This window comes from Colletes latitarsis, chromosome 2 (assembly GCF_051014445.1).
Source record: "Colletes latitarsis isolate SP2378_abdomen chromosome 2, iyColLati1, whole genome shotgun sequence".
Taxonomy (NCBI): domain Eukaryota; kingdom Metazoa; phylum Arthropoda; class Insecta; order Hymenoptera; family Colletidae; genus Colletes; species Colletes latitarsis.
Window position 1 is genome coordinate 28,450,923 of NC_135135.1, and position 24,092 is coordinate 28,475,014.

A 24,092-nucleotide genomic window follows, 5' to 3' on the forward strand; every position below is an offset into this window, starting at 1 on the left:
GGTTCGAACTGGACGAATCGTCTTGCAGTGAAAGTTTCGTCACTGGGGTCTCCAAACGAATTTGGGAAAAAAGCGTAGGTATAATTGATCGGTACATACATTCTTACAAACTGAATCGTTCGTGAATAAGAATAAAACTTCTCTGATCTCTCACTAGTCCTTATTTTGAGAAAGGCAGTCAAATCATTCACAGATCTTTTAAACTAAAATTCATCTCTCTTGGCTGATTCTATAAATCAAACCTCCCACGAACTTAATGCGTTGTAAATAATAAAACAAAATGAATAATCGTTTACTCATCGAGGCATTCCCACGAAAAACGAGATGAGTTCGGAGGATCGAATCACCGAAACGAAGGCACAAATAATTGCAGAAGCGTCCATTCCGTAACTGGGGATACATGAATACCACTGATCACGAACGTCTAGTCTCACAAACCTTTATCGTTCCAGTGGGTGATCAAGGTGGCTGGATATAATCCTATTGGCACACACACTTGGCACTTGCGATTCTCGTTCTCGCAGCTTCTTCTTCCTTACGACGAGATCCTCGCGAGACGGTGATCGAGAGGGGGGAAGAAAAATGAACAAAAGGGAGTCCCGGGTACCGAGAGATCGATTAATAAACGTGACGGGCGTAAAAGACACCGACGTGTTCGCCGAGTGAGTTCGTTGTGAGCCCGCCAGAAACGAAACGCGGCCTATATACTCTCCCCTCTCGGGGTCGTCTGCTTTCACCAAAAACCCTCGTACGGAGACTACGGAGCCAGTCACCTGCCGGAAAAAATCTAAATTCCGTGGTGTTTCCGGCCGCGACGTTCGCGGAAAATCGACGTAAACACGCCTGGAGAGCGTCCGGGAAATTTCGAAGGATTTCCCAACGATCGTCGTCGATCGTTTTCGAGGATACTTTTGCCCGTGGATGCGACTTTCTTTTTTTCTTAATCATCGAGAGAGCCCACAATGGGCACGTAAACGGAGCGAGGTTGAATCACGACGCTTGTCGAGGAATGACGCGCGATCTCGGTCTACCTACCGCGAATACCGGAAATCTAGCGGGCTCCGGATGCCAGCGAAAGTTCTCCACGCGTTTTCAGGGTCGCCGAAAAAATTACGTACCGACAACGAAACGAATATTTTTCCATCCTCGTTTGCGTGCAACATACGTGGAACGATTCTGGTTTATTTTTTTTTTGTTTAGGAACGAAATAATGGAGGATGCTGCACGATCATTATTGAAACTCGAAACGAAGACGCTTGGTGGATTGGTGCTTCTGATGTCGAATAAAAATATTCTTGTTTTTGGTGATTTCACCACATATTTCGTAGAAATTTTAGTTCAATGCCTTCACCATTGTAGGCATATCGTCATATCCGTTTGCCTTTCTTTGAACCAAACGTCACAGTACGAACTCTGACTCGCGTATTCTAATTTCACTTTCTTTGGTCTCGCACTTTTCGACGCCTTTAGTTTATTTGTTCGTCTTCTCATCTTTTGTTCCCTTTTCTTGCCTATCCATAGACTGTTCCCACAGTTAGAAAAATAAATACGTAGAAAGATAAAGGGATACTCCTATGGCGATATAATTAATAATCAATAGATATTCTTCTTTCCAATAAATTGGTTCAGCTTAATAATGCAAACAATTGCTAAGAGTGTTTTTAAGTAAATAGAAAGTAGTTTTTGGACATCAGTTACAAATGAGGCGCATACTTCTCCCTTCCCTTCTGGCTCCTTAGATACCGGATGTGGAGCACGGTCAGTATAACAGCGAAAGTCTTCGACCAGGCACGATCGTATAAACTTTTTGGACTATATCTGCAATTGCATACCTTTTTTGTAACCCAGTGATTTACATAAAGAACACTAAGATCAGTATCAAATTTGACGACTAATTAAAAACTAGTCTTGAAAGCGAGTCGTGAGCAAGTGAGGTAGGAATGATAAAAACTAGAAAATTTGGTGAAAACGAAAGCAAAGCTCGTGACGAAACACGCTATTTCTTACGCCAACGACAACCGCTTTTTACACAATACTACATACTTAAAAATTTTCATGTTTCTCATTTTTCAAACTTACTTTTTTCCATACCAACTTTCTTATCAATATTTAAAACTTTTTCCCTGAGATAAACTAAATTTGGTTTAAATTAATAAATCTTCAGATGCTATGAATACATTTAAGAGGTAGTGTTTATAGTGTAAAACTTAATAACGCGTAGGTACGTTTCAGCAATTTGTAAATAGAACATGTGTGTATCTCCTATCGAAAAGAAACTTGTCTAACCTAGAAAATAGACAAAGCTTTCCCGTGTCGCATTTCAGACAAACGCAAAGTCATCAGTTTCTTACGAATCCAATTACTCCTCATGCTTGAACGTAGAATCCATCTTCTACTGTGAAACAATTCAACGAACAAAGTATTCAACAATATTAAAATCTATCGAAGAAGAAAACAATTGCAGTTTAAAACTCTATGGACAAAACTAGGATAGCAACTATTTATGAACTTGTTCTGTCTGCAAATATTTGAACACTTAATACTCAAAAAGAAAAAAGAAAACGAAAATCAGAGGTGTAACACTGAATTCTATAGAATAAAGTGATTTGAGAGGATTCGATAGTCAATGCGTTAACGTTTGTAGGAACGTAATGGCGGATCGAAGTTTCTCCATAAAATCGGCCATTTCGCGTGCAACAACCTGATATCGCCCGGGCCGTGATAACGATAGCGGAAGCGTAACCGAAAGTAAGCGATAAATTTCGAAATATTGTCTCTAGCGCTAGCGCGGAGCATTCCCCGGGGAAATTACAGCGATTCGTGAATTGCAAGGCGAATCCGATCCGTAATTAACGCGCATTCCGAAACGGTGACCCCGTTAATTTCCCCGGATTCTCTAGCGATCCTACGCCACGCCATGCTTCCGCGGAGTTCCGATTCCGGAAGAAAGCTAAGCGAACGAATTTCGCGCCCACAGGAACGGTGAAATTGCGCAATTTTTCCACGAGCATTGACGTCAGCGGCCATTCACGAGCGCCTCGCGCAGCTTTCACACGGATCTTGCTTTGTCGTCCGCGTACCTAGATTCACACAGTGTTTCGAGTACAGGTACGTTTGGGACGAAAGTCATCGTTTCGTATTCCATCCAAACCTACTCTTTGTGTCTTTAAACTTCTCTACTTTATGCAGTCGATAGAAAAAGTACACAAGTAGAAAACAAGAATATCATTTTCCAGAAAGAAGAACAAACGTTACTTGTCGCTACGACTACGATAAACACATTACTAATTATATTTCTTACATTAGTAATATACTATAATAAAATAAGACGAAAATCAACAAATTGCTGTTCTTGGTTTTCGTCTTATTTTGGCCACTACAGAACTGCGTGTAATTGTACACACGAAATAGTGGCTTCTATTATCTATGGTCCATATGCTCGACCTCTCGCGTTATCGTTGGTCCCCCAACAACTGCTTTTTTCTCAAACGGAAAACTTTAAAATATGAAGTTGCGGAATTATATTAAGAAATAAATTTTCCTGTGGAGCCTTCGAACCTGACTAACTTTTAGAAGACGAATAGTTTTCCTGAAGAAAACTATTTTTCCTGTAGAATGAAAAATACTCAGGGACTGAGAAGGTTGATAGAAGGATTGCTATCCAGTGCAAGAACGAAAGAATACTTGGCGATTTGGGTTAATAGAATGCACCGGTAAAGTTAGACCGAGCAGTTTAGAGACACCTGGAAGGAAAGCTCGGTATATCAGGTATTTTGAGACGACTTGAAATTTCCGAGGCGCCGCGTTGCAGCGTACGTGGAAGAATCCAATCCAATCGCGCGTTTGACCGATTTCTCGCTTCGAACCACCGAATCGTAGGAATTCGAGGAGCGTTCCGAGCGTCGATTCGCAGTCGATTTCGAGACGACGGGCAGCTTCGATCGCTCGTTTCGGGCTTAAGTCGAACGGAAGATTTAGTTCTGGCATACTTTCGACTGCCAAAACCGCGACCGACAGTCCCTACCGCACCCACGAAATTAACATTACAAATCGACGCGATGCAGCTGACGAACCAAACTCGAAAGACAACGTAATACCTCAACCGTGTAATCGTTCGATCGTACGAGGAACGGCCAATTTGCAAGTTAAATAATATTAAGATCGTCAGTCATATTGGGAAAGCACCTCTGAATAATTGTTCCTCCTTTATTCCCTAAGAAGAATATTCTACTTTCCGCAGAAAATTTTAGCTCTATCAAAATATTGCGTAAAGTGATTGTATTATAAGAAGCGAGATGAAGTCAAATCCAAAATTAAAAAATGCTCGCGAAGAAAGATCGAAAGAAAGTTAATTGTCCTCGTACTAACGCGTATATGACAATTATTTTAAGTACTTTCTAATGACGAAACAAAATCTAACTTACACGGACTCGATGGGTTTAATTCTTATTAACCTCTGGTCGTAAAATGACGAGTCTGACTAGTCGTAAATTCTCTGTGGCAAGTTACACAATGACGAGCTGAAATGTGCAAAATAGTATGTGAATTTCTCTGTGCAAGATTAGGAACGTGTGCAATTTTAAATAAATAGATTTGGGTCGAACGAAAAATAAAAAATATCGTTAAAATTTTTCCCAGGTGTGGCCGAACACCCTGTATATCGAACGATAATTTGCGTTAATTACCGTTCACCGCGTAAAAACAACCAGTTTCATCAGCGTTGATCGATAAACTTTGAAGTTTCGCTAATCTGTTCGTGCAACGTTCGAGACCCGGGATACTTTGCACGAATTACCTCCTACTAACGTGAAAACAGCCTTCACTTTGTGTCGAAGTTAAAAATCAACGGGGGACTTAACGAGAATTTAAAGTGGAAGCGATGACGTTATACAAAAACGGATTAACCCACATAGCGAGTCCATGTATCACCTTCAAGAAACGACGGAGGAAGCAGTGCGCCGACATTATAATCAATAACGCGAATGCTAAGAAATCGCGATATAACTCGTATCGAATTTGTAGATTCAAACACTGTAAATTAATTTTATTCTCATCCGACCGTGCTGTCAACCATGTTTATCGAACGATAGTCTAGAAATTTATTCGTTAACGCAATCTTCGCTGTAAATATGTTTCGTTGATAGATGTTAGCACAATGATTCAGATAATAGAATCATCGATGAAAAATTTCGTTTCGATAAACAGAGTTCTACCGTGATTTTTCCATTCTGCGGACTCGACGCGTTCCAAATCCCATTATCATCCGTGTCTGGCTGGTATTCCAGGACTCGGTACCGTACCCAACGAGAACAGTTAGGAAATTTTTGGGACGAACCTCGTACATTAGAATTGAGAGACGCCCGATGGAAAAAAAGCGTCGAAAACAGGCACAGCGTCCGTGACGCGTTACAGGAGACAACACGCGCGACATCGTTTCGTTCTCGAGGCTCACCTTGAGCCAACTTTCTCCCAACGTGTAAAATCCGAGCCTCCTCGGTCGCTAATTAAGATGCACGCTGCAAAGAGACGTGGAGGGGAACATTAACGGGCTAATTGCGCGTGGCCAGTTTCGCGCCTTGCGATTCCGCCGCGATTGAAACGTGCATAGAAGAAAAACCAACGGAGAAGACGGGTGCATCGAGGGCACACCTGGATGTGCCCGATTGCTCGTTCCTTCGATTGTGCATGGACAGGCGTCTCCCTCGTCGCAAAGACAATCGCGTTCGTAGGTGTTCGTTCGAACGAAAACATCGCCTCGATGCCTCGCATCATTTTAGGTCACCAAATCGTTGGCTTTCCTTTCGAATAATTTAACCCTTTGCACTCTGTCAGCGTCTCAAACTTCGTCAAAACATTTTATTCACATTTATTCGGTAGATTAAAATGCAAAGGTAAATGCATCTTATTATAAATTTCAGGACTTCAATCACTGGCACATCTTGATATTTTCTAAAATAATTTTGCTCAAACGCCAAAAACATCGATGAAGTGTTTCTTAATTTTGTCAATCCGGATCGTTTCAATATGGCCGCCGTGGGGGACGTCGATAAGTGGGGCATAAAAGCGTGTCTAGGCGTCCGTAGTTCGAAGACGACAAAAAATGATTTTCTGAATTGCTCGAACGAAAAGCGTGACTGCATCAGTCACGTTAGTGTCACGTTTTGGCCGTGTATGTACGCATTCATCGGGTTCGTCGTCGACTTCGGGCGCGTTGGTAATTATTTCAAGTGGATATAAATCTTCGTTGGTCACCGTGGCCGACGTACGAATCCTGTTAAGACTTATCGCTTCTCCGATACCACGAACGTAGGACTGCACAAAGTATCGCGGCGCGGTGGATTTATTGCGACGACGACCGTAGCTTTTCAGTTTCTTGCGAGTCGAAGTTTAGTTACTCGCTTCCTCGACGATTCATTTTTAACAAATTTATGGAGACTTGGACAGTTGTGCTCGAGCACATATGTATCTGACGTCAAGCTATATTTATTATTAATCATTTTAACTTACAATCAACGATTTTCCTTCGCTAAATCACTAATTTGAATTAATTAGAACCTCTGATATTACAGAATACTGATCAACTTGATCAAAAACAGAGGTAAATTTTATTCCTGCCAGTCGAATACTAGATTTATTCGTAAACTAACTTTCGCTCGTGCATTTTATTTGTGAGTTCATTAAATTTGTAAATTAAAATCCATTAACGGATGTCTCGAGTCTTCGAGCGAGCAAAGTCGCGAACAAAAGCCAGCTAACGAATGTGAAACCCGTATTCGTTAGTCGTGAATAAAATTAGCACGGGGGATCGAAACGCAAATTTTTCTTTCGTTTCGACGTCTTTATTGCACAAACCAGAAGAAAGTGTACGTGTCATACTAGACAAATTACATCGTTGCACAAGATCGATGGTCGGCCATTGTCTGCTTTCGAACCTAAGCTCGAATCGTGTCGTGTCGCGCGATGCATTACAATTATAAACGGATAAATCCCCGCGAAGCGTAATGTTTCGCGCGTGGAACTGAAAAACTCGGGTCGATTGATGTAATTGCGTGGGAGTGTCGTTAAAAAAACGGAGCTTCGTGCTTTAAAATCCGTCGGGCAATAACAAAATTTCGCGAGGACGAGCGCGGTCTGGCATGCTCGTCCAAACGAAGTGAAAGTTGCGGCTGGTTTGTCGCTCGCCTACGCCTTGAATCATTTCGCTGGAAGCAGATCATTCCGAGTAAAAAATTTACTATTCACCATACGTTACTACGAACGACACTTGAGCTATAGGGTGGCCCGTATAAAAAGTGACCAAACCTCTCGGATTGTACGAGACTGCCAGGTTTGAGCTATTTGTCTCGAATTGGACATTTACACTAATCGAAGTGTGTGACAAAACACGATTAATATTAAATTATTATACGACCAAAAATGGAAAAAACAAAGCTCACTCTATGAATCCATTTCTAATATGTCTAAAAAATCGAAGAACAGATAACATATTGTAAATACTAGCTCTTCGCCATGTTAAGAAAATATAATTCATTTCTGGAGAAATACAAAGACTCTTATCGACGTATAAAAAGTATGTTAATCATAGTAAATATTTGTGTTGTCGTTAATGACTTCTGTAGTCAATGGGGAGTCCGAAGAGTCGACTAAAAAAATTCCAATCTACGATAATAAATGCTGGCGATAAACTCTAATCCCAAATTACGCGTTTCACGGGAATCTTTCGTCATGAATCTAACTCAGACCTAACCCAAATAACTTACGCGTTGGCTGGATAAAAATATTTCCTACTCTGCTCAGCCTTAATCTCTCCATTGATTATTCTCGTCCTCTTTACACCTTACAAAATATTCCTTTGTTCGCTAGTTCTTTACACGTATAATTTGCAAACTTTCCTATTTATTCGTCTCTGTTTGGAGATGTCTATACTCTGATAATTGGTTCGAAGTTGCGGTGGCCGATCGAAGGGAAACGTAGTCGAAAAAAAAAACGACGACAGAAAGAAAGGAAAGCAGAGATAGATGATTTTTAGTGTGTCAGTGTGCCTATATGCTAATCGCGTGGAGAACAGTTTTAACCTGGACGTATCAACGCCAGCGGCAATCGTGTTCTCAAAGATGCTGCGCTTTTAACACTTTTAGAGCGCCAATAAACGAATTACGAGGAAACTGCATGAATAATTATCGGAATATAAAAAGCTTGATAGACGATGAACGCGCGTTACGTGTATTTACAATCAGAACCACTTTTGAGTCGATGGTTGTCCAATTGCAAAGACCAAAGTCGAATCTTCTTTTCAACATTTTTTATTATCATTCTTATTAGGTTTGGTCGTCCATTCTAGTCGGTGTTCTTAGATAAACGAGTGTGCAAATTCATTAACGCGGGAGGGGAGATAAGATCGCGATCGTTTTACGGATAAAGCGCTGTTGCGGAAATTAACGATTGTCGTTTGTTGCTTGAAAAGTGGGAAGCTCGTCTAATGACTCGTGACAAACGGTGAACGCTAATTTGTGTTTCCCTTTCCAAGTAGGGTTTTGTGTATTCACCTGGTCGCCTCTATTGCCTCTGCTAGCTCCGATATCATCGTCGTGACTAGGATATATCGAGCCTGAAACTCTCTCCTTGATTAAGCAGGGCAACGACGACAACGAAAAATTACCGCGACCAATATATCCCGATTTTAATGGATTCGATAATTTTATTTGAGCATTTGGGAGCTATGAAAGGAGAGTAGAGCATCCTAGCAGATCGTGCCTTAAACGTTGGAATATGGGGTAGCCGATCGAGCGCTTGCGAGAGGAACGATCCCTCTGGCAACGAGTACGGGAGGCGATAGGACCCCACAAAACCTAACCCGGACCTGAAAGTACAGTAATGGTAAAAATACAGCGAAATTCGATAAAGTTTCGAAGGTCTTCCAATGGTTGACCGATGTTTCGTTCCTTTTGGGGAGTTTGAGTCCCGGAGGCCGTTGAAATTCGCTCTGTTTTCGCCTGGCGAGCATCCGTCAGACGACCACGGTCTCGTTAAGTCGACCGTCCACTCACTTTCACCACCTACACGTGAATTTTCTGTTCCAACGAGCTCTCCGCCGCCCGTTAACGATTCGCGTGACAATGAGTCACCGGTCGGACCTCCGGCTCCTTACTTTCTCGCGGCGGTGCAATTTCAAAATTGTTCCCGACGATACGCGACACGCGGGGATCGGCTTACTCCCCGTGTTTCACTTTTCTCGGTCACCGTCTTGCATGCCAACGTCGGTTGGTTCCGGTACTCCTAATACGGGGGGAGATTAATATCGATCGAATGGGCCAAAGCACTCTCACTCTTCCTACGCAGCCATTTTTTTAACCTCTTCGTTCTATTCTTCGCGCCCCCGCTCGTTCTCGACAACTTTCGATGAATATCGCGGCAGGGACCGCGGATATTTATGCAAATGCATACTTTAACAGGTTTATTCGAAACGTACTTTTCATTCTTGGAGAAACTTCGTAGTAATCTTTAGTCCCGTATGAGTACGCCATTTTTTAGAAACGGTAACTTATGCGGGAGGCGACTGTACCACGCGTATTTTCAAATCGATATTCCGGAATATTGGGATTTTATTTAACGACAAATGAATAGTTTTGTATGCGACAATGTATAGAATTAAAACATTCCGTGGAACCAGTTTGTAAGCTTCCATTACATCGAGGCTCTCGCGAAAGTCGCCGGCGGCAGTAATCTTTGCGTGAAACGCGCGGCCATCAAAGTGTTAAGTAAGTGCACAAACGAAATGGGAACCGTGTCATCGAAAACCCGATCGAAAACATTATCGCGCGCTTTCCTTTCACGTTACGGGCCCGTCTTTATCCTCCACGAGTGGGCGATCCTTTAATATTTCGACGCAAGGCTACGCCCCTGAACTCACTTTCACCGGCCACCATCCTGTGCATCCGGAACCGTCGAGATTCCAAGCGTAAATAGAATAATGCTGACCGAACGTCTCGACCAACATACCGTGCGACCATGCAAACGTCTGCAAATGTGTGAAAAGTGTCCAACGAAACAGTCATCGAACTTACTAGGCTCCCTCAAAGAGAATCCAAGTTTCGTTTTGAATACAACTTTTAAGAAATACAAATAAAAGATATAGAAAAAGTCTCGAGTGTTTTTAAATTTAAAAAATAATTAAATTTATGAACGACGATTATCGATTATTAGGAACACGCGTTATCTCGTTTCTTCGTCGACATCCGCTTTTAAATAACGAATATAAGAATGCCACGCTCGCCGAGTTTTGCGTTAACGTTTAATTATTTATTCGCTGTAACGCACTTAAGGAGGTAGACCGGACACTTGGTAATTATTCATCGCCCGTTCGAAACGTTTCTCCGGCGTTAAAGGATTTCTTAACTATCGAGTTCCCGACAATTTTTCACTTTTTTCCTGGTGCTTTTTTCTCAACATCATCGAATGGGACGCGATCGACGATATTTCGTACTCGAAAAAATCGATTTTGAAAAAATGAGATAGAACAATATGTTACATGTAAAGAATGATTAATATTGAATTAAATTATTCAATTGAAAATGCTCTGAGGTAGCGAACGTATTAGCGAATTAAATATTTCGTGAATAAAAAAACAAGAAATATGATTCTTGCTATAACTAGTTGAATAGGAATAATACAGTTTGAAAGTAAATCATTCTAAATCTAGATAATCCTTTTGTTTCTCTTAATTGTTAGTAATTCTCAGGATAGCGTTCTAAGAAATGCACGATAGTAGCCATCGTCTGCAAATAGCATGATAGCAAATGTATGTTTCACATTCCTCGGTAAATTTTCTAATCGTTGCTTTCTCGTAGACTTTTTATAAATACCGACGCAACTATTGCTTTCTTAACCCATCGACGGACACGTCGTACATTTATGTACGATATCGAAATTTTAATTAGCGCGAAGAATCAGGTTCAACTGTTCGAAATTCGTGGTAAGACTCAAGGAGATTATACAAAATCCTAGATAGTGCCAAAAGGATACAGGATGTTCGGCCACTCGTGGAAAAAATTTTAATGGGAGATTCTGGAGGCCAAAATAAGACGAAAATCAAGAATATCAATTTCTTGACTGAGGCCTCCTTAAAAAGTTATTAACAATTAAATTAAAAAATTTCAAATCGTTCAGGAAAAATTATTTTCGGTTGCGGGGGTCAATTACAATCATTTTTGATGAATACACATACCCCCGAAATCCTACGCACTTTCGAGAAAAAAATTCAGTACGGGCGGAACTTTAAACGCTAATAACTTTTTAACGAAGCCTCTATCAACAAATTGATATTCTTGATTTTCGTCTTATTTTGGCCTCCAGAATTCCCCTGTATAATTGGTTTGACTGTCGTCGAGTTAATATTTTATGCAAAAGCTTGTGGTACAGGGTAAAAATTACAAAAATTCAGAAACCACAACGCTAAGCTGATTACGAGTAAAAGGATTAAGAAAGTACAAAGCTCATCTACCTAGTAGTAGCGTTCTAAGCCTTCTAATTAAATATTTTCTTTAAAATTTTAATCTTTCGTTGCGTTACTCGAATCCCAGCATTTATTATAAAACGGAATCCATCTTCTTTAAAACTATCCTAGTTAACTCTCTCCTGATACCCATCTATTACGCTAACAGAGCTCTTAAACCTGTTACTATTTAAATCTAGTTTCAAATTCAAAATCAACTTCGGTGTCAGTCAACTCCAAACCAATTTAATTAAAATTCCAAATCAATAATATCAGTGTATGTTACATTTTTCAGACACAAATGTTAAAGATTGAACCATCGATAACGGGATAAAAATTGAAAGATTTTCAATAAAATCGACGACCCAAAGATCTTACCCTCTCGTTGCCGAAGAATTCTGCCATTTCTTGATCCATGGACTCTCGAATCCTGGTTAATGCGTCACGTCGGGTCAGGATTTTGAAAGCCTGTGGAAAACCATTGACTCGATTAATTTTTAAGAACGTTGCTCCAAAAAAGGGTTCGTCAACTCTATGAAAAGTGGGGTTTACGGATAAAAAAAAAAGATTAAGAACGACTGGGGCGTGGATTATTGGACCACCCTATATTCTCTATCGGAATTTCTCGGTTCTTGTGGTTGTAAAGCAACCATGATTTCACCGACGTCCGGCTGAGTCGTTGTATTGGCCAACAATAGACAGCGATGCGCTTTTCTCCGCGTGGAATTCGAGCTGCGTCGTCGCCGCCTCTCGAAGAGAATCGCATCCACTCCTCGGCTGCTTTCGCGTGCCGCATCCGGAATCGATCAACGGGCTTGCAAGATACGTAAACAGGATACAATCACCGACTCACGCGGCGTGAACTCATCATCGGTCATTAGACCCGTTTTGTAGATTAACGTCGAGGCTCTGAGCGTTGGAGGTAATTTTACGGGAAAAATTCATGCACGATTAGGGAAACATCTCATTCGAGCAGTACCCTTTGCAAGTTCGAATCGAAAACTCCAAATTTTTGTGATTTTTATAACAATTTACCATAAATTTTAATTTCACAAATATTGATAAACCTGCTACCTGTCCTAACTTATTTATTTCCAAGGACGAATTGAATCGATCAAAAAACTTCCAAGTTCGAAGAGAAAAACTGTGGAATGTTCGAATCTAAAAACGTGCAAAGTACTTGATAAGATTTAAATCGGATTTCTGGTTGCAAGATCGACGATCGCGTATAATCAGAGGCGTTGTTGGCTCCGTTTCTTTACCCGGTCGGAGAATACCGTGAGCCCATTCACCGGTGGCTAATTGCAAGAACATTGTGATGAAACGGTAGCTAGGCGATGGTAGTGACTTGCTAAAATTTAATCTACTGCGGCCAGCGAGGAAGACGCTCTGATTCCTCGGGTAATCAGAACATGGCGATCGGCGTGTTCTCGTCCCGAACAAGATACGAAAATGAATTTCGATGGACGGTCGAGAACGAAACATCGAGGGAAGAAAAACTACAGAAACACGAAAACGCATATCGCGGTTCGGTCGCGAGCGAAATTAATCGGCAAATAATGGTAGATTGCATCGAGCAGGGGAGAAAGTCGAACGAGCACGTTGAAACAAAGATGAAAGTAGATTTCGTCGAAAAAAGAAAATTTACAATTTCCGTTGGTGCACGCGCGCGCGCTTTGGTATCACAGATATAGACTTTCAACGATGTTCGGTATTTATTCTGACGTTTCGCGGGTAAATAGTTTAAATAACGTGCGTGTGAGAATTCGTCTGGCGCCTGAGAGTGTTTAGACAAGAATTACCGTGAGGAACAATCTTCGTCGATCTACTGTTAGGTAGCAAAGAAATCGATTTCTACGTGCTAAAAATCGACAGAAATAAATAAATTTCTCATACGTCGTTAGGGTGTCGTAGAATATTTTAAAACGTAAATATTGCGTCCAGTGCACGGTTCGTATACAGAGTTTATGGATCGTGGCCCATACTCGGATGCGGTGGATACTCGGCCAACGGAACGTCCCAAATAATACTTTTAGTTGCGCATCCTACATGCACGAGGATTCAGAAAACAACTCGTAATCTGGTCGTTTTAGAAGTAAAGTACCCGAAACTACGTTAGCAAAGTAGCTAGCGAACGAAATTCTTGCAACAACCCGTTAGAAATCGTTAATACTTCTAATTTTCGAATTTTTTAATATTTCTCGTCAGTCTGTTTAATGTCATTGATACTAAACAATTGTTTAATAATGTCGATACGAATATCGACGAATTTTCGAACTATTATTGAGAAGCAACATAACCTCTCTTAAAAGACTTGCGCGAAATATGGCGAGTCTTTAATTCTGCTTAGTTATAACCAGTACAGTTCCTGCACGAGTCATAAATTATAGGAAAAAGAAATGTAGCAATGTTATAGCCTCCTAGCACTGCATTTTATCTTTATCATCTTTTTATAAGCAGAATAAATCCTAGTCTTACACGTAGCACGTTCGTGTTGCGATGAAGAAAAAGGAAATAATTCTTACAATACCAGGGTGTGCAGTAATGATAAGGCAAAGCCATAAAACCGTTGTTTCGCGATTGAAATACAAGCTCTAACGGCACCGACATTGTGTACGGCGAGAGAAGATGAAAGTGCCATTTTTGTAGTTTTCCAGCAGACCAGCACGCAAAGACTTCCGAAGGCCAATTGGTAACGCGATCGCTAACGTTTCCTTTGAAAAATATACATTCATTTTGATGCTACCATTTAGCCACAATCGGAAAGGTAAAACGTAAATTAAACACGAAGATAGGAACTTACGAATCGTATAAATGTATATGAGACGACTGTTAAACCAATTGCTCTTCAAGTAATTTGACCGAGTAATTACCAAAAAGGAGTTGACTGTGTCCTAAGAAGTTTCGAGTCACAAACACAGTTAAAAATATATACTGAATGACACATGGATTATTTTCACGGCAGAAGATATTGCCAACTGCACTGTTGCCAGAATCCAGAAACATAACCCCAAATTAAGGAAACAGAGGCGTGCCTACAAATCGCGATACAAATAAATTCATTCGTCCGGATCGTATATTCATAACGGTTAAAAGGCTCGTAAATCGTTCGACATATCGAAAAGAATAACTTTCACATATTCACGCACGAATGCATATCGGTTCGGTTTATCCTGCGATAAAGTTGCATCTGCGATATCGCCGAAAAAATATTCGTTCGAAACTAGAATCGGTTCAGAGGCACCCTTAGGCAATAGCGGTTAGTGGTGCCCTCTGACGTAAATAGAAATATTTATTTTATATTCACTTGCTCGCTAAAGCTCAATTATATGCATCGAATCTATGAATTACATACAATTATATACGTATATTTCTCGTGGAAACTTTCGCTTCGAGTAAAATTAGGATCCAGAATCTCGAATATTCAGTATACAGTATTAATACTTACTATGCTTTACATGCAATTTTGTTCCCACAAGGACTAATGCTCGAACATACAATATACGTATAACATTGTTGAAAAATCCCATCCAATATATTTTGGCTAAATGTATTCTAACATTCTTTCGAGCATATCCCTTTATTCTATGGTGAACCTTCCTAAAAGTCAGCCACGTTTCGAGGTACATATTCCGACAATCATGGCAAATAATTCGTGTAACGCAAATTATCGAATTTGACGGCGGGAAACGCGGGAGACGGTCGCCGTAATTAAGGATTATAAGTGGTCATTACTTACACGCGAGCTAGCAACGCAATCATCCGAATTACCGCGAGGAACGATGATGAACGGGCCATGAAATGATTACGCGCGACGACACCTCGCTCGACGCAACGACAGAGGTTATGTACGCGATGGTGTACATAGCGCGTACACGTCCGAGCAGTCGCGCACGAGTGTGGGAAGAAGAAGAAGAACCGTGGCACATGTAGCCGAGATCGAATCGAGAGAGGTCTCAGCCGCGGCACTCGTGAACGCACGAACGACGCCACGAGGAGAAAGTTTCGAAGGCAGGAAGTGAAGTAGGCCACGACTTTGACCGCTCGCAAGGTCCACGTCCCTCCCAAGGCACGCCACTTTGAGGTGTTTCCACTGTGTACAGCCCGATTCGACATCGTCTCGGCCGATACGGTCCGTCTCGTGGGAAGGAAAAATCAAACACACCGAGCACACCATCTATGTTTATGCATACTTCTGTTATCGATCGATTTATTTTTTAACCCTCCGCCGCTAACGTGTTTTTACAGGTTATCTTTACTAAAATAGGACTCTACTTTCAAAAGTATGATTTACTCGACTCTATCGCGAGATATCGATAAAATTCTTTTGTTTTTACCATAGAAATGGTTCTCATTTTACATTTCTCATCAATTCTAGAAAGGTGAGCCGGTTCTTACGAAGGCCTATGCCACGAAACCAATAAAATTTCGATTTTCGTTCAGGGTCTAATCACAAAGTAAATGATTGCAAAGACGATTTGGTATATCTTTAGATCGTCTGCATAATTCGTATAAAGGAACTCGTTACGGCTGACAGAATTAGATAATTTATGAAAATATTGAAATTCTTGAGGAACGTCGGAGGAGATTCTTATCGCGGATGACCGAGATTTTAAAATACGAACAATTTGTATACGATCTGCCAAATAATTTAAATATCAAAATAAAATGATGAAACTTATAGAATGCTTCCTTCAAATTAACAAAAATATTCAAATATCCTCTGGTGAATTATGTTCCAAGATAGATGGTGATAAAGCTACGGAAAACCGCTAGGTTAAAAACTATGGATCTATCGAACATAAAATCACGTTTTTAATCAGATATTAAATTAGAAAGGGTTAAGAATACGAGAATGAATATTATTTGCAAATGAAACGGACGACTAACGGCGCCGGAAAGTGCAGAATGCAATAATAGTGGATCGAATCCAGTATCCCTGACCACGGTGAAAAGGTGACTAAGTGCTGCTGGTTTAAACGGTCGTACGGCTGTCAGGAAACCATTACTTTCGTCAAAAACCCATAAAATGTGGTTGAAGCGAGCAAAAAGTTTCAAAAATTGAACACCTGCGAACTAGGACGGAGTTCTCTGTATTGTTCAATTCAAGTCCAAAGTATTTGGGTCGCGCTAAAAAAAATTTAACCGCCGATCCGTAGAAGAATAATGTCATCGCTGTACTGCGACAATTGTCAAACATGGTAGCGTTTTAGTTATGATGTAAGAAAGGTCACTAGAAGCGTAGTCGCGTTTTAAAATTACAATGTTCCTACACGAACCATTGTAATCAGCTCTAGGAAGTCCAACAAAATTATTCTTGTCTTTTACACTAGTATTAAAGATACATATATAAATTCAAACGTACAAATGTATGCTAAAAAACATTTTTCCAAGGTTCTATAACTTTGAAAAAGAGCCTCTTTCTCTCGATTGGCATACTAATTTACCGTAATTAAAAACAATAACAAGGCGCGATGGCGGCTACGTGATTTCGTTCGCGCGACAGAAAGCGAAATGCCGAACAGAAAAGGGCGTAGCGACGACTGGAATTTATAATAAAGTCTGAGTTACGTCACCGCACTCTCTACGTTGCGTGGTACGAAAATGCGTCCCTATTGTGCCTAGAACGGATAAAACGCGTCGGGATGAATCCCCCCACCAGGAGATACTGTAAAATACCATTTCCTGACATCGCTGATCCGGCTCCACGTGGCCACTTCACTGGGTCAAGGTTGCTTTTCGACCTGGAAAACAGCCGCTAGGAAGTAGGCGCCATTCCCATCCACTCCGTTCAACATTAATAAACACGTCTATTAATTAAACCAGACAGATTTTTAAGTAACCAACCAGGTACGCTCGACAACTTTTAAAAAGCGAACGCGGGACATCCTGGACAAAAGTTACTATCTGTACACGTTCTATATTCTTGTACCTTTATTAAATTGTCAGCGTTCCCGACCTTTGAACTCACGCATAGTTATCTCTATCAGTTCCTGGAATACTCGCACTGAGCTCTCTCGTTAGCTTGCACTCACTGTTTGTTGCTCTCATCCATCGCATACACTGTCAACCAAAAGCTTTCAATCGTCGTGTCGATTAAGACAAATGCAATAAGGTGAATTTATTTTCTTCATAAAAGATCTTTCTATTCTATTCGTGCTGCAATCAATGGCGGATGTAAGGAGGAACTTATAAAAGCTTGACCAAAAAAACCATTGTCTGAATTTGAATGGCTTCAAACCTTGACAAATGTTGAACAATCTTTAAAACATCGATACTAATGATTGCAATAAGGTACTGGTCGATAGAAATTTTGTATTATGCCTTGGACTTTTTGTTTTTTTTGGCATCAATCCATATCCTATTCCATTCGTCTTTTTAGTTCCGTTGCATCTGGGTTATGAGGTCTCGTTTATTAGTATTCTCGCTAAATCGAACCCGATTCTTCAACATTAATTTTAAATACATAACTATATGTATATAGCCAATACGAACGATAAGTGGCACCGTTTATTACAATTTTCCGACCGGTGAGCTCTCGAAAGCCCTCTTTTTTTATCTCCGTAAAATTATTGCTTATCGTTCGTATTGGCTGCAAGATCGGACGGTCAAGTTCGTCGCGACACCCGCGCGTGCCTAGGCTACTTCATCGCGATACATTGTGTAACGCGAAACGTTGCTCCGCGACTTGGCAACGGTAACTAGAAACGGAAGTAGTTTGCACGTACGAAGATGAACCTATTAATAGACCCAGTTATAATTGCCTCGCTTTATTTGGCGCCTGTTATTCCTCCGAATAATTATAGTTGAACGAGAAATCGAACCTACGAAACGAATCGAATTCGTTTTAAACTAAGTGGACGTTCCCCTTATCGAATTGTATTATCGATAAAAATTATATCGGATCTACCAACATCAATAATAAAGACCAGTTACGTGACTGATTCTTTATATCGTACCGTAGTAATGGAATTCTTCCTACATTCGTGATTTGAGAATCGTGCGCCGTGGCGTGTGATATTCTTTGCACGTCATATTAGTCCGACAGGGTTGCATGCAATATGTTGCGTCTACGGTATGACATTACACGCGACACATGCTTCTTCGGTGATATTACCGCGCGTAGGAATATTACTATGCACCCGTACAACGGGCACAGGCTACGACGCGTATTTTTGGTCCGCCTCGAACCATTTAACCAAGATGGCGGCCACACTGGAAACAAACAGGACCGTTTCACGGTCTTGTCGCTAAATAATTCATGCCTCGCGTCGTCGAGTTTATATTAATCGAAGAATAAAAAATACTGTACGGGGTGTTCGGCCACCCCTGGGAAAAATTTTAATGGGGGATTCTAGAGGCCAAAATAAGACGAAAATCAAGAATACCAATTTGTTGATGGAGGCTTCATTAAAAAGTTATTAACAATTAAATTCAAAAATTTCAAATCGTTCTAAAAAAATTATTTTTAATTACAGGGGTCAATTGCAAGCATTTTTGGTCAACAGACATACCCCCGAAATCCTACCCAGTTTCGAGAAAAAAATTCGAGTAGGTATGAAATTTTTCTACAAAATTAAAAATTTTCAAATCGTTCTAAAAAAATTATTTTCGGTTGCGGGGGTCAATTACAATCATTTTTGGTGAATAGATATACCCCCGAAATCCTACCCACTTTCTAGAAAAAAATTCAGTACGGGCGAAACTTTAAACGTTAACAACTTTTTAACGAAATCTCCATCAACAAATTAGTATTCTTGATTTTCGTCTTATTTTGGCCTCTAGAATCTCCTATTAAAATTTTTCCCAGGGGTGGCCGAACACCCTGTATGTATATCTATGTACGCGTAAGACCAATACACCGATAGATTCGACGGTGACGCTCGTTACTGTCGGCGAAAAATGTCACCGCCGAATTTCCAGCGAGTATTCGAATGGGACGGCTTTTTATTCGCTAGAAAGTTTTCGAGCCGCTGTCGTCTTCGACGGAAATGGAGTGAACCGTACGTGTCCGGAGGCGTGCGCCAGAAAAACACGGAGATCGTCGGTGTACGTCGAGAGAAAAAAAATAAACTGATAGAACGTATCAAAGTGGCGTAAAGATCAAGAAAGAAAGCAACCGCTCTCCTTCGAAGTCGATACGTCGATCCCGGACTCGTCGGTGGATGGGATCGCGAAATCGATCCGCCATACTTTTACGCGCGGTCGGTTACCGAAAATCGTCGACGTTCGTACGAACGAGATTCCTTATTAACTGTTAATTTCAGCCGCGCGACACGAGAGAAAGAAAGGAAAAGAAGACACGGCTGCAATAAAACGAGCGAAAGAGGACTCGTTGTCTCCCGCTGGTAGCATATGTATGTCGATACGTTACGCGCTCGCGTGCACAAACACACGCGTAAACACACACATCGATATCGTTATTTGCTGATCGACGATTTGGTTCAATCAATCTCTGCCCCCTGCGCAATCGTTGTCTTCTATTTAACAAACCGTAAGGCGAAACGCGACGATACTTAGCTTATTGGATGTCAAATCAATGTTTATCAAGATTGACATCTTTATTTTCCATGCGTTTTATTCAATTTATTAACCCTCGGACGGAAGATCAATTTAGACTAAACTCTTTCTCTTGCTATATCTCAACCCAGTTGAGATTTTAAAGAACATCAATGACCTTGAGGGAAACGTGCCCCTTCGAATCGAACATTTTCTTCCTATCTATTCAACGCGATTGGAAACACGAAAGACGCTCAAGTTAAGTGGGATAACCTGAATTTTCCATACCCAAGGTCACTTCGAAGGTTACGTAATCACACATGATTGTATTCGTCTTGACCTCGGTTATTGCGACTCAAAAATAAAAATACGTAATCCCGTTTATAGAAATATCGATGACGTCGAGAAAATTTGTTTGTTTACTATAATATTTGTCCCTTTTAAAAAACGATGTTTTCCGGTGCGGTTCGATCAACTTTAAACGGAACGAATTTTGCACTTGCTTTGTTAAAAAGTAACCGTGAACAACCGGGGGCTAGAGTGGAGAGAAACACATGGAGTTAATTTAAGTCTTGTAGGAACAAACATTCGAACGAAATTGCTTGTAAAAATAATTGATCGAAGGTAAAGGCAGAATCGAAGTTGAACAATTTTAAATAAAAATATTAACACTCGATCGACTGTTTGATTTGATGGAACTTGCTCTTTGACGTGTAGCGTCGCTTCAAACGTTCGCTAAAAAGGAATAAAAACAAACGAGACGTCAACTTTCTAACAAAAAAGCAGGGCATAACTCTCAGCATTGACTAGTACTGTGCAGGACGATCGAAAACGCGTGGTATTTCTTGGAAAAATAGTAATTATTTCTGAAAAATCGAGTGCTAAAGATGGAAAAGTCTTTGTATCAAATTTCTATGAATTGCTGTTGCGTTTAGGACTTTTAAAGCTAAAATAATTAAAATTGTCTTGTTTTCCTAAATAACAAATTTTATCTTCGTCAATTTCTATATTAATAGAACCTAGTATAAAAAAATTCAACGTATCAATTTGGGTAGGCATAATATCGAGAAGATATTTCTGTATCGCGTCTGATCGAGTGCAGACCATGGGTCCAGAATGGAGGACCCCCATAAACGCTCGTAATCCAAGAGAGGCGCGACGCTAACTCGAACAAAACGACCGAAAACGTTTATTTGATTACGTCCCAGCGCCGCGTCCTCCTTTCCACGACGAGGTATAGTTGGCAACGCTAGTTAACGCACACGCACCTGCACCGGCGATCGGCTATAGTGAGTGATAATCGTAGAGTAGGTCACCGGAACAGCGCCTCTAGCAATCTGCGTTCTTCGGCTCCTCGACTCCCCCCGTGTGTATGGCTGCCCGTGCCAAACACACATCCAAACTTCACCGAACGCGTTTGTGTTTGCTCGTTTGTGAGCACGGATAAAGGTACGCCGACCGCGTGTGACAAGAAACGAGTCGAAGACCCGGTAACGTCGTCTGACCGAAACAGCCCGTCGTCTTCGACTTGCTTTATTCGATCATCGTGCAAATCTCCCAATAATCGTCCTTTTTATTATACTCGAGCAACACAAGGTGGCTACAAGTCACCGACTTTGCCAACAATTTGCTTTTGGGATTTGCACGTGTTGCATACTCGTTACGACAGTGCTGTAACGATATGAGAATAATTAGTCTGTGGATCTTTATGCAAATTTTTATTAACAGAGTTAATGAAATGGGAGCTTCATAGAGAGTCATCTCAACCCCTAAATATAATATAATTCGTATCTTCGAGTATCTCTTAAATTTTTGTAGCTTTTCGAAAATTAAAATTTTCCATAAATGCACAAACATCCGCAATCTAATTCTTTCTACTTTCTTTCTAAAGTATTATTCATAGAACAATTCAATGAATAAATAAAATGGCCGATACCCGGACTTATTAAGCAACCTAATAATTCGATTCCGATCAAGGATCTCTGCGATCTAGATACAAGGTTGTTCGGCATTCGTCTCGCTTTGTCGGAAAAAAAGTTCAACACGCCGAAGAGAATCCCGTGATAAACGCGAAGGAAAAACTTCTTGGTCTCTACGTTCAATAAGGAAAGTTGAACGGGGGAAAAAAATTTGACCGGAGCGAGCGCCAACCAGATTCTCCATCATCGTTCGACGCGACGATCGATAAAAATTTTCCATCGTCGCGCGAAGAAAGTATCGGTGGCACTTACGTTTCAATAATCACTGTCACAGTTCCATCTACACGAATACTTTATACCAACGCAAAGAAATTTATTTCTTCCTCTCTAAACTGTTAGAAATCATGACACAAACAATTTATAACGAAGTGTGATAGATCCTCGTTCCTAGTTATTCGTAATTTTATATTACTGAAATTGTCAAAATTTAAAAAATTAAATCGCGAAATAAAACAAAGGTGAAAAGCACCGACAACAAACTCGAAAGTACCTTTTTAATCAAACGCAGGTACTCTGGTTACCTCCCCAAATACATTTGTAAAATATCTCTGTGCTCACTCTGGGTAGCACGCTATTAATCAACGTTCGATGCAGAATGATTATCGTATCTCATCCGTATAATTTAAAACAGTATGAATAATGTACGTTACTTTAGTTTTGACTACTAATTTATAATTTCATTATATCTCAACGGTTTTGCCTTTTATGCATTTTCAATTGCTCCATCGATCGTTTCATTAATTGTGGCTGGGGAGGACTGTGGTACCTCGTGGTCGAAACGTAATCTTATCATCTGCTCGATGGGAATAACCATTCGATACCATCGGAGCTCGTTGATTGTGTCTAAACGATTATTAACACGAACGATACGCAAAAATGGAATTTTTTAATTGAGCCGTACGAAGAATTTGATGAATCTGGGTACGCACGCCAAGCGTTTCACATTAAATATAATTACGGTATTTTTTAGCGAAACAACCCGTACGGTCGACGAATATATTATAATCCTGCATCCTCGAACACTTATTACCTACTTTCTAGTACCATTAAGAATGAAAATAAATTACACCGTGCTATGGTTAAATGCAAAGTGCCCACAATTCATTCATTAACAGGTGTGCGGATCCCGAAAGTTGGTTAAATATTATTTCAGTAGAGAATTTACAATATGGCCCAGTATTTAGACAGATCTAAATGCAGATAGAATAATTCCTTCGACCGAAAACCATCGAGACGAGTCGAACGAACGAGGACAAAACTGGACAAGTCCAATTTCCCCCGGACGCGTTGAAGTGAATCTAAGAGTCGAGTGGTCGGTAACTCTCCACAATAGGTCGTGAAAAAACGTAAGAACCGATCGAGGATGATAATCGGCCGGAAGGGTGGAGTCCAGGTGAGAGGTGCAGAAGAGCATAGAAAGTCTGAATCATGAGATTGCATTCCATAAAGAATGGAAAGTCGGTGCGTATTCCTTTTCTTTTTTCTCCCTTTGCGAGACGGAATGTGTGAACGTGAAGCGAGTTGCCGTGAAACACTGCGACGATTCCCGATCGAGCGGTTATTTTTCGCTAGAGACGTCGCTCGAGACTGCGTACAACCCGATCGGAAACATTACGAAGAGTACGACGACCGACGGTTGGGCTAGATTAAGGCAACGAGGTCACGTGCCACTGGTTGCAATGCTGTGTGGTTACGTATGAGCCATTCCGCGTCAAATTGTTCAACCATCCAGACTACCGATCAACGATTCTCGATAGCCCCCAAAAACTATTGTAATTTATAAAACAATACTCGATTAAGTTCGTCTTACGATTGAAATTTTTTATTCCGATCTAACGAATAACGTGTAAACGGTAGTTTACCTTTTACTCGTTAGTCGAAATTGTTATCTGGATCAGAATGTTGCCCATTTTTATCGCTCGCGATTATAGAAACGAAAACTGAATTTTATAACGTGGTCAGCGAGGAGGAGTAACAATTAAATTAGAACTTATAAACGATTGGCTAGATTCGAGAAAGATCTCCATTATCTTCAATTGTCTCGTTATTAAGAAAGTGAATGAACAGTTTGCCGTTGAACGGTTCGGCTAACAGCTTTATCGGTAAAGTCATCTCTTGGATCT

The 24,092-nt window shown here is 40.7% G+C and overlaps 1 protein-coding gene across 11 annotated transcripts in view; it reads right to left on the reverse strand.

Moving 5' to 3' along the window:
- The window catches only part of Dyl (transmembrane protein dusky-like), a 55,929-nt gene that overhangs the window by 28,488 nt on the left and 3,349 nt on the right, over positions 1-24,092 (reverse strand). For 5 of the 11 annotated variants that reach the window (XM_076783016.1, XM_076783018.1, XM_076783014.1 and 2 more), the window contains one exon: positions 11,870-11,959. The exons of 2 other annotated variants lie outside the window; for them this stretch is intronic. The gene's annotated coding sequence lies outside the window, so the exon portion shown is untranslated. Of the gene's footprint in view, positions 1-11,869; positions 11,960-14,294; positions 15,852-21,258; positions 21,559-24,092 lie in introns of those variants that run through there. 4 more of the 11 variants (XM_076783019.1, XM_076783017.1, XM_076783015.1 and 1 more) reach the window with 4 other exon arrangements.